The 12,818-nt window shown below is 31.9% G+C and overlaps 1 pseudogene; it reads left to right on the top strand.

Moving 5' to 3' along the window:
• The first annotated feature begins 2,534 nt into the window (after nucleotides 1-2,534).
• On the top strand, nucleotides 2,535-6,623 carry LOC120078452 (annotated as a pseudogene).
• Nucleotides 6,624-12,818: the final 6,195 nt, after the last annotated feature.

Here is a 12,818-nt window from a genome sequence, read left to right as displayed (position 1 = left end):
TATAAATAATAAACATTTTAATTTATTTAAAAAGAGTAGAATATTTATTTATTTATTATTATTATTTTTCCTTTTCATAAATATTCTTCGATATCAGCATTTTATAAATATTTTCCTAAGACATTTTTTTTTTAAAATTTGAGATTTTAATATTTTTTTCTATCAATACGGTAAACTTTTGACTTTGGTACCATAGATAAAATAAAAACTAATATAATTATGAATCAAATCACCCATCTTTAGAAAAATAGTAATGAATGTCATATCTATCTCCTAAATTTATAATCATATTGACAAGTATGTTAATTTGATGAAATAATGTTGAGTTGGATTTAAAAGGTAAATGTGGTTTTAATTGCTATTTGATGCAATATATTATTGTTTTTTTCTCTCATTTCAAAGAAAAAATTTCCTTAATAAAACATCTCAAGGTTTAGAAAAACATGATATAAGCATATCACAAAGTTAAAACAAGATAAAACAAATAGTTTTATTTTCTTATTTTGAGAGACAAAATGAGATGAAATTGTGAAAATAGTTAATGGGAAAGACAAAGGAGAACGATCCAACCTCTTGATTTTAAGGTTAAAAGTTACACTATGGTCGACAACATAAATAATTATTGAGAATTATAAATTTTTAAATTTACTATGATAAGTTAACATGGTCTGTCAATTGTATTCTCAAGAATTTGATGTTCATGTACATATATAATAATTATTAACAAGAGTGAAAATTATCGATAATACATCTATATCACTATAGTAAATATTGTTATGTATATATATCATAGTAAAGATGATTTTTTTAATATTTTAAAGATATATAAAGAGACAAAGTGACGACTTTAGTTTAACAGTAATCAACATGACCTTCCTCGTTAGAAGTTGAAGGTTCAATCCCTCATCCTTGTGTAAGATCTACTTTTCTTTTGATAAAACAAAAACTTAACTGCTAGTTGAGCTACATCCAAGTATTAAAATAACTGTGGATTTATCCATAAGTTAGAGGGTTATATCTTTTCATTGTCTGGAATATCGTAGATTTTGAAAGGGTTCTTTCATTTTCTGCTATGCTTATTTAAAGGTAAGTTGTTGTTTTGCTAGGGTTGCGCTTTGAGTATTTTTGTTTGAAGCTTTTCTATTTATGTGATGTCCGAATGTTGTGGTTGTATGCCAATCTCCGTGCTCCAAAATTCTTGTAGACCTTCAAGTTGTACTCTACATCGATGTCGAAGCTTGCTTCAGAGAAGGTTGTCTTGATTTTAGGAGGAACCTAAGATATCATTACTTGAAAAAGGATTCTCAAACTTAGAGGGAGCCTAAGTTCATCAAGTGAAGTGATCTTCACTAGAAGGATGAAAGATTACGGTTGGGAGGGAGTCTCATACTTAGGGGGAAGCATAAGTAATTGCTTACAAATATACACATACTTAGGGGGAGCCTTAAGTCTTCTTGAGAGGAGGTCTCACACTTGGGGAAGCCTAAGTTATCATTCATTGAGTTAAGTTATTCGTGTGTCACTATATTTATCGTTTATTTATAGACAAATACAACGTTGTAATTGTTTGACTTGATATTAGTAGAAGTATCTTTCCTGAGCACAATCACCCAAACGTAGGTAGTATATCATTAAATTGAGTAATTACCAAACTTTGTGTCTTTTCTTTTTCTTTGTTTTTATGTTTGTTCTTGCAATTGCTGATATATTGTATGTGACGTCGTTATATTATGTGGTAGATAGCCTTAACTTCAACGAAAATATATAAATGTTCACACAATATTAAAAAACGCAAATTAATTATCATCTCAATAGGAATATAATACTAATGATAATATTTATAACTTTGTTCATTATCAATACAAACAACTTAATTATTGTATACACTTGAATAACTTTTATAATTTCTTACTGGAAATCTAAAATTTGGATATCAATATTTTGATTATTGACTACAGTTATTACTTATTAGTTGTCACTTCTAACTCAGCTTTGTGGCCCAGTGTCACAGGTCCACTTTGATCATGGTTCTTTTTCAATTTTTGTCAATATTTTATAGTTGGACAAAACCTCCCAAGGTAATTCAGTTATAGTCAAGTATTACTATAAAGAAATTTCTCCTTCTAACAAAATTCATAGCTCAAAATTAATGTAGAAAAGAAATAGAGAACCAATCACGATATTTCAATCTAATTCTCTATTTTTTTTTTTTTTAATTTTAATTTTCTTTGATAGAGATCGAGGTGTGATAGATACTTTTTATTATTTCTATAAATAGTTTGATTTTTTTTTTTTTCGTTTAATGAAAGTTTTATGAAAGTGATCGTATACCACCAAATAAAACTGGTCCAATACTCGTATATATTTTTTGAATTCAGAGTTTTCCCTTTAAATTTGACTTTTCAAAATAGTCTTATGTCTTCTTCCTCCTTTTTCTTCCTATATAATTTCCATGTTCTCTACCGACGATATCAAATGAAAAAAAGAACAAAAAACAAAAACACACAAATTTGCAGAACGGCCCATAAATTAAAATGGCCACAGCCTCTCCTTTTGCATTTTTATCCATCTTTAATCTCCTCCTCTTCTCTTCCTTTTCCTCTGTCGCCCTCGACGTCGACATTGGCATCGGCATCGGCGGTAACGGAAAGACTCCTCCCCCGTCGGAATCCCCTGATTGCAACACTCCTCCTCCCCACCACCTCCTCCTCCTCCTCCACCGCCGCTGCCACCGCCTCCCACCACCACCACCTCCGCGCCTGCACCACCGCCGCCGCCAGTAAAAAAGCCATCACCAACGCCCTCCCCAAAACCTCCTCGAAAACGGCCGCCGGCGCCGGGGCTGCAATTCGAGAGCAAGAGAATCGAAATTGCGTATAATGTGATTCAAAACTACATAAAGAGAATCGAGAATGACCCATTGAAGGTTAAAAAAACATGGGTTGGGACGAACGTCTGCGAATACAGAGGGTTCAGTTGCGACAGAGTTCCTGGTTTCGGAAAACAGAGAGGGGTTTCCGGCCTTAGCTTCAACAATTTCAATTTTAGTGGTTCGAAATTGACCCTCGATGGGCTTGTCGATAAGTTGCCGGATCTCACGTTCTTCCATGCCAATTCAAACTTCTTCTTCTCCACCATCCCCAAGCTCATCTCCAAGGTCAAATTCTTTTACGAGCTCGATCTTAGCAATAACAAATTCAGGGGGCTGTTCCCTGATGAAGTCCTCGGCGCCGTTAACCTGACGTTCTTGGACCTCCGGTTCAATGACTATTACGGTCCGGTTCGGTCGGAGCTGTTTGATATGGATATTATCACCGCTATCTTCCTCAACAACAATAGGTTTAATCAGAACATTCCGGCCAATCTCGGCAACACCCCTGCTCGGTATTATATTCCCCCAAACTTTATTTTAACCAAAAATTTAAGATAAATTGTAGCCCGAGTTATAATCTCAAACTTCCAATCGTAAAAGTTGAACTATTAAACTTATACAAATATTAAAATTGGATCTCGAACTTACAATAGTTATAAAAATGGTAAGTTTGAAAGTCCAATTTTAATATTTATATAAATTTGAGGGCTCATTTTTTAAAATCGATTTTTTTTTTCGAATATAATATAAATTTCATCATATTTTAAGGATGATTTTTATAATTTACTTACCTTTTAAGTTTTAACATATTTCAACCACACTTTTTATGACATTGTATGAAATTTAGAGACGAATAATTTTCCTTATTAAGAAAATCAATTTTTTTAGAAGTTAAGGTAGTTAACTTGTTAATTTTTGGGATAAGATGAATTTTAACTAACTTGTAAAGTTGTATTGATTTTGATCCAAAATTTATAGACGTGTTGCTATTTTACTTAAAACTTTAAAAGTGTTGCTATTTTTCAAATATTAAGGATTACTAGCCTTTTTCTCCTTTTATAATAAAAATTTTAAACTTTAATTCTATTAAAAAAATTGAAATTTTATTCTAGTTTAGTATTTCAACTTTTAATTAATCTCTTTTCGTAAAACAATAATAATAAATTTAGAATGTCGATTTTAATATTGAATTTTTAAAAAGTAATGATTTATGTTCTTATTTTATCATTTAATTTTGTGTATTGACTCAAGTACAAGCTTATGGTAAGTCTCTAATTTTTTTCTAATAATATCTATTTTGGTAGACTAGTTCTCTAAAATCTAAATAACTATTTAAATATATATATATTTTTTTGTTGACAATACAATTTAAGTCCTTGAAAAAATAAAATAAAATATTTTGTCCTATCGTTATTTTCTCTTCCAAACATATGGATAACCTTGCTTATCTTAAAGTGATGCTGTGGACATGGTATCTTAGCCAGACCAGTTAGCCACCAAAATAAATAACAAAAGTTTAGTTAAATTACAAATATGATCATATTCTATTACCATTTGATTTTTTATTTTTAGTTGCTTAAATTTTTTATATCCCACATATCTACTATATATATCAAAGTGAAATGATAAATTAAGATAGATATATTGAAACATTGAGCAATATTTGGGTCAGGGTGATCGATTACTCTTATCTTTTAAAAATTCACTCTATGATGAAAAGATAAAGTTTACCGTGTAATAAACTATGATGAGAATGAGTGTTTTCTGCTAAAAGATAAAAGACATATTTAAAAGTGATTATGAAATTGTTAAAATTACTTGAAAACATGCTTTTAATCATTCAAAATCAAGTTTGATGATAAGAAAATTACATTTAAAAGTGAGAATATTAAATGTTACATGAATTTTGCATGATGAAGTGCATGTTTGGGAGTGATTCTGTAATTGTTAAAATAACTTTTGTAATGTTCCTAATCACTCCAAAACGCATTTTTAATTTAATCAGTCAAAATTAATTTAATATTTAATTTTACGCTTTTAAATGAAAATTTCATATTATCAAAGTTGGTGTTGAATGATTAAAAGCATTTTTCATAGTGATTTTGAAAATGATAAAAATGATTTTAACTATTTTAGAATCACTTTCAAACATGTGACATATTCAAGTGATTTTGAATATGATAAAAGTAAATTTTAATGTCTTAAGATCTCTTTGTTTCCGAGATATTGCCATAGGATTTCAAATAGACATCATCTTTGTTTGTTTCCGGAAATCTTACTTTTTAAACCCATGATATTATTTTCAAGGGAATTTTAAAATCCATATGATATGGGTTTTTAATACCCTCCATATTTATGAGATTTTTATACTTTGAAAGATGAGTAGAGTCTGATTAATTAATAAATTGATATCAATTAATCATTACTATTCATTTTAATTAACTATTAAATATAAATATATTATTTAGACTTAATAAATTTCAACTAATACATTTATCATTGATATTTTACTCTATCTTAGTTATTTAATATAAAATTTTCTTATTAATTATTAATATTCTAATTAATTTATATTTACTTAATTATTTTTTTTAAATAAATAAAATAATTTAAATAATGTCTAATTAAAAAAAATTAAAAAATATGTATTTTATATGATTAAATAATTAATCAATATAATAATATATTAAATAATTAAATTTAATTTTGACCATATTACTTATTCTCTTATATTTGATTAAATAACTATTTTGTTTTAGTTTTTTTTTTTACAAAATTGATAAATCAAACAAATTTGTATATCTAAACACATTAAGATAAATTTTAGATATTTAATATCTATACAATATAACAATATCTACAATACAAATTACCCTAATTAAAATTCAAGCTACACTCGTTGCCCGTCTGAGTTGAAACAAAAGGATTTGGAAATGAAAGAATTTTTCTTTTTTTTACCTAACAAATTATGATTGGACTATAAAATCAGAGTGGACTACACAACAGATAAATAACGATGAAAGAATTAATTGTTCTTATTTGTAGGTATCTCACATTCACAAGCAACGAGTTCACCGGCCCAATCCCAAAAAGCATCGGAATCGGAAAAACAAAGGAGAACCTAATCGAAGTCCTCTTCTCCGACAACAAGCTTTCCGGCTGCTTACCAATGGAGATCGGCCTTTTAGAGAAAACCGTTCTCTTCAACGCAAGTAAAAACTCCCTCACCGGCCCAATCCCATACTCCTTCACCTGCTTAACCAAAATGCAGATTCTCGCTTTCTCCGACAACGCCTTATACGGCACCGTTCCGGAGGACGTCTGCAAATTACCAAACCTCCAACAATTCACCCTCCGCAACAACTTCTTCACCCAAGTCGGCCCCGTCTGCCGGAGTTTGATCTCGAAGAAGCTTCTAGATGTTTCCGGAAACTGCATTTTGGGTCTGCCGAAACAGAGACCGGAGAAGGAATGTACTTATTTCTTTAGTAAAGCTCATTCTTGTCCTGATGAGCAGTCTATGAAGATTATTCCTTGTAAGGCGCCGCCGCCGAATTTCCGCCCTCATCCACCGCCACCGAGGAAGCTGACGGAGATGAGAACTTATGCCGCTCTTGTTCCTAATTGATTTTATGTGTATTATTATTATTGTAATTCCTATTTCTCTATTGCAACTCTACTTTTAATTCCCCTTTCATTACAAATGGAAGTTATGTTTTTTTTCAATGTATGATAAAAATTTGCATTTTAACCAATACGAACATGACTCAACTGACGTAGACTTTTATTATTAATTTCGAGGTTAGAGGTTCAATTTCCATCATTGTATATCGCCAATAAGAAAAATCAAAATTTTCATTTTGAACAACGACCATTAGATTTGAATTAAAAATTTGTATACTTTGTAATGCGTTGCACTCATCTTCATACATCCTCTTCATTTATTTGAAGAAGAAAAATATATAAATTTCTTCTTCTTTTTTTTTTTTTAAAAAAATAAATAAATAACTTTTCACGTTGTAACTTGTGATTGGGCTGTACAGATGGAGTGCAACCTGAATGCAAATATATAGTTTTGTTGTTTCTCTATCTTATATTAGTCATGCAAACTATTTGTCATAGTGTGGTGAATGATTATTATTCTAAATAGGCCACTACAATATGGTTACTTTATAATATAGATCAAAGGTGGATTGAATAATCATGTTTCTACTAGGTATAAATTTGAGATATTTTATCTTATAAGAGCTCTCAATGCCTAAATCGAACGTTGGGAGTTTGGTCGTCGAGAGAGACTATCTCTCCTGACGCCGTAAAGGCTCGTCGGAAGTTCCCGAGGAAATCCCGACGATTAAAAATAGGCGGGGAACTCCCAACGCCATGCGTTAGCCGTCGGGAGTTCCCTTCCCTTGGAACTCCCAACTGCTCTCCCGACACCCGTCGGGCGGTGTCGGGAGAGGGTCCCCTTCTTCCCTATTTCTTTTCCCCTTTTCTTTCCCTAAAACCCTAACCCGCGCCTCCACTGCTCCCCGCGCTGCTCCGCCGCTCCTCCCCTCGCTGCCAGTTCCCCCCACTCTTCTCCCTCCCTCTCCCATTTTCCCCTCTTTTTTCGCCCCTGCTGCCCTTCGCCGCCGCTTCTCCCTTTGGTCAGCAACTGCAATCAACCGCCCGCCGCCGTCGTCGTCTCCTCGTCTTGTTCAACCACCACCTTCAACCGCCCGCCGCCGCCGCCGGTAATCTTCTCATTTTATTTTCTCTTGTATATTTATTTAAATCATTATTTCACATCCTTTTGTACAAATCATGCTCATTTAAATGTGTTTATTTCATTTCTATTCACGACTTTCAGTTTAATCAAATTAGACCTCAACTTTGATAAATATTACAATTAATTAACCCACTAATAAAAAAAGACAATGTTAAAGATTGTGTCAATTTCACTAGATTTCAATAATATCAACTTTGATACAAATTTTATTTCAACTAATGCACATATTTATCATCCAATATCGGTGCATGTCGCTTTTGTTAAGATCTCGTCAATTTTGCATCATATATTTGTTTTACAATTCTCTGAAATTCTATAGAGTATTTTATAACGAACATGTCATAATTCATTAGAGATAAACATTATTACATTCTTTTAAGTTTCAAGTTGATTAACAACACTATCTTTATGTCTAAAAAATGATATGATGTTGGTTATTTGGAGCCTAAGCATGCATGATTTAACATTTCGAACTTTCCTTGAAAGGAGAAAGAAAATTAGTACATAAGATGCTATGTGCTATTTTTAGTAATAATCTTTTTTATGCTTATTGTTTGTGTCTAATAAATCTATAAATCTAAAAAAATATAAAATAAATCTTTAAACCTCCAATTTGGTACTAATAGGTCCTAACACATTTAATATTTTAAAAAAGTTTAAAGAATCTACTAGACATAAAACTAAATTTTGTGTCCAATAGGCTTGTAAATTTTAAAAGATGTTGAATAGATGAAAGCCCTGTATTAAACACAAAATTGAAAGTTTGGAGACATACTAAATAAAACATTTGAAAGTTGTTAGACAATTTAAACGGTTTAGGGACCTATTAGATAAAAAAGTGCAAGGATTATGTGAGCCTTCATTCATTACTTTTTTTTTATAAGATAGTAAATAATAATAATAGTTTAATATATATATTTTTAAAATTGTTACATAACAATTTTTCATTGAGTAAGTGGGTTGCACTTAAAAAAAATAGATTAAAAATATATTGTAAAGATGATTAAAAACAGTAGTCTCAAAACATGTATTTATTTTGCCTTAAAAAATAAAAATTATGAAACTCACTATCAATAAAAAAAAGTCAAATCCCGTATTATAAATTAGTTAAAATTTTAAATACTTCGAACAAACTTGGAAATTTTTAATCAAGGTTCATGCTTAATAAATACTTTATACTCTATTCTCTAATCTAGGTTATTGTTTTGGATTACAAGTTGGTTAGAAGATATTTATTTTTTAGGATGAATAAAGAATGGATTAAACTAAGGAATAAGTTATCAGTGGAGTATAGAGAAGGAGTATCCCAGTTCTTAGATATGGCAAAGTTTCATGTTAATGATTCTGGACAATAAGATGTCCATGCAAGAATTGTATGAATTCAATTTGGGAAAAGATAGATATTGTGGAACGACATCTATTAACATATAGAATATCTCCCTCATATTGTGAATGGGTATATCATGGAGAACCAATAAACTTATCTAGAAGTCATACAAGTCATTCAATACAGAATGTTGAAGTAGATAATATAGAGAGTAATGCTGTCGAAGAAAATGAGATGTTGAATCTTATAAATGATTTACAAATTCCAATTGAAAACGAAAATGCAAATGAAGGAAGGATTGAGAATGAAATGTTCTTTAATGGTTAAGAAAGAGATACCATGAACTTATTCGAGGATTTAATGATCGAAGCACGTAATGAATTATACCCTCGTTGTTCGCAATTTTCGTCTTTGAACTTTTTAGTGAAGTTGATGCATATCAAAGTTTTCAATGGCTGGAGTAACAAATCATTTGACATGTTGCTGGAATTGTTAAAAGCAGCGTTTCCAACTGACACCTCTATACCTACTTTCTTTTATGAAGCCAAGCGAAAATGGCATTATTTAGGCCTAGGTTATAAGTCTATTCATGCGTGCAAATATGATTGTGTATTGTATTGGAAAGAGTTTGCAGATTTGCAACAATGCCCCGTTTGTGGTGAGTCTCTGTAAAAAGTTAATGATGGCAATGGTAAAAAAAAAAATACCATATAAGGTCTTGCGTCATTTTCCATTGATACCGAGATTAAAACGATTGTTTGCATCAAAATAAGGCGCTTCTGACATGAGATGACATAAAGATAAACGAGTTGAAACGGAGGATGTATTGCGACATCCAGCTGATGCAAAGGGGTGGAAACATTTTGATCGTGAATTTCCTCATTTCGCTTTAGATCCCCAAAATGTTCATTTGGGATTAGCTTTAGATGGCTTCAATCTGTTTGGAAATATGAGCACTTCTTATAGTATGTGGCCTGTGGTGATAATTCCTTATAATTTGCCCCCTTGAAAAGCATGAAGGAAACAAACTTCTTCATGTCTTTGCTCATACCTGGTCCAAAATCTCTTGGAAAGGAAATTGATGTTTATTTGCAACCGTTGATTGAAGAGTTGAAAGAGTTATAGACAATTGGTGTGCGAACTTATGATTCTGTTATTGGTGAGTTTTTTCAACTATATGCTACCTTATTATGGACGATTAATGACTTCCCTGTGTACGGTGACTTATCTGGGTGGAGTACAAAAGGTTATCAAGCATGCCCAATATGCAAAGAAGATAACTCGTCCTTCGGGATAAGAGGGAAAATATCATTTATGGGACATCGACGTTACCTTCCAGAGAATCATAGTTGGCGTCGAAGTAGACAACATAATGGAAAAGTTGAACGTAGACCTCCACCGGCCGTAATGAATGGAGAAGAGATCTTACAACAAATAAATACACTAAACTTTTCTGTGCTTAGCAAACATCCATCCAAGCAAGATAAAAAAAGAAAACGAATTCTCAACTGAACTAAGAAAAGTATTTTTTTCCAACTTCCATATTGGTCCAGACTATTGTTACGACATAAATTGGATGTAATGTATATTGAAAAAAACATATGCGATAATTTGGTGGGCACATTGTTAAATATTGAAGGAAAGACAAAGGATACAATGAGCGCTCGATTAGACTTACAATATTTGAAGATAAGAAAGGACCTACACTTGATAAAGGTCGATAACAGATTTGTAAAACCACATGCAGCATACACATTAACAAATGGTGAACAAATTTCGTTTTGTAAGTATTTGAATTCAGTGAAATTCCCTGATGGATTCGTATCTAACATATCACAATGTGTGAATGACAAAGATGGAAAAATATCGGGGTTAAAAACACACGACTGTCATGTGTTACTTCACAGACTACTCCCTATTGGTATTCGATCATACCTACCGAAGAATGTATCCACTGCTATTGTTGAGTTGTGTACATTCTTTCACGACTTATGTGCAAAGACAATATGTGTAAGTGATTTGAATAGACTACAAGCAGACATCATAATCATACTTTGTAAGTTGGAGAAAATATTCCCACCTGCCTTTTTCGATGTAATAGTACACCTTGCAGTTCATCTACCATATGAAACCAAAGTGGTGGGTCCAGTTAGTTATAGTTGGATGTATCCTATTGAAAGAAGTTTACGAACATTAAAACAATTTGTATGGAACAAAGTATGTCCCGGGGGGTCTATAGCGGAAGCATATGCAATGAATGAATCATGGAATTTCTACTCGCGATATCTAAGTGGGATTGAAATGAGATACAATAGAGATGAACTAAATGATGATAACATTCCCGATTACGAGATATTTGGTGAATTTGAATTATTTAGGCAGAGGGTACGACCATTAGGGGCATCAACTTTACAGACGTTATCAGTAGAGGAAAAACGTATTGTACATTAGTACATTCTCAACAATTGTAAAGAAATAATAAACTATCGCAAGTACGTTTCAAACTTTTTTCTTTTCTAAATTCTAGGATAACTCCTTTGATATAACATTTAAATGATCAATTTTTTAGGCAACATTTGAGGTTAATTCGTTATGAAGCTCAAAGCGCCTCTGACTTATATATAAAACATCAACGCAAATTTTCCGATTGGTTCAAATCTCAGGTATACATAGTCATTTTGTAGGCAACAGTTGAGGGATGATTCATTTTTCGTAGTCATTTTTAATTTATAATTAATTATCAATTTTTATAACGGCGCGAGAGAGAAGATATCTCCGATGATTTCTTTTCACTTGCAATGGGACCTTCGTCTGAGGTGCATTTTACAAGGGATGCATTGTTAATGGGGTACGGTTTCACACTATAGAGCATGATAATCATCGAGCTACACAAAATAGTGGGGTCCTAGTGGCCAGGGAGATTAGTGAGAACGCTAGTGTGGACAAAAATTTCTACGGTGTTGTAGACGGAGTATTAGATTTCCAATATGCGAACAAAAGACGTGTTTTCTTGTTGAAGTGTAGATTGTTTGACATAGGTAACAATAAAAGTAATAGGACACATGTAGATTTATGATACAAATTGATCAATACATCACACTTTTGGTGTGTCGATGAGCCTTTCATCTTTGCTATCCAAACACAACAAGTCTTTTACATTGATGACATCAAATATGGTAGCAATTGGAAATTTGTTCAAGTAGTCCAAAATAAACAAATATGGGATGTAAACGCACAACTAGATTTACTAGAAATTGTTGGTGGAGTCTGAGTGGATGAAATCATTGAGAAGGTTACTTTATGCAGAGTTGACGTTGATCCTACAGTTGTGGAAAGACCAATTATTGTACATGGCGACCATGACTTCATAAACGATGATGATGAAGAACAATTATCTCCCAATAACAGTTCAAGTGCCGATGAATAATTTGAATTAGATTACGATGATGAGTAATGATGTATCTATTCAATTCTCTTTTTATCTAGGTTACACGTATTTATTGTTAATTTAATATTGTTTTGTCTTTTTTGTGTTTATATAAATACAATGTCAACCCCTAATAGGCAACAAGAGGCTGATGAAGAATTCTAGGAGATATATCTAGGCAACACGGTATCTTCTGTGGGTGATACTTCAGGTTAGTATATTTTGAAATATATTCTGTTAACTGAAATACATCATAAATTGTTTTAAATTTTTTATTCCTCAGATAGTAGCTCAGCATCCACTTGGTGAAAAAACGAGCATTCGCGGAACATTGAGTTGGAAAAATATGTCAAAAAACATGACAGAATTATAATCGTGATAAATGAGGGGGAGACGAAACCGATATCTCAACATTCGGTACGAT

Source organism: Benincasa hispida, chromosome 5 (genome assembly GCF_009727055.1).
Source record: "Benincasa hispida cultivar B227 chromosome 5, ASM972705v1, whole genome shotgun sequence".
NCBI classification, from domain to species: domain Eukaryota; kingdom Viridiplantae; phylum Streptophyta; class Magnoliopsida; order Cucurbitales; family Cucurbitaceae; genus Benincasa; species Benincasa hispida.
The sequence above is the reverse complement of the archived record's forward strand: the minus strand, read 5'-3'. Positions and strand labels throughout refer to the sequence as shown.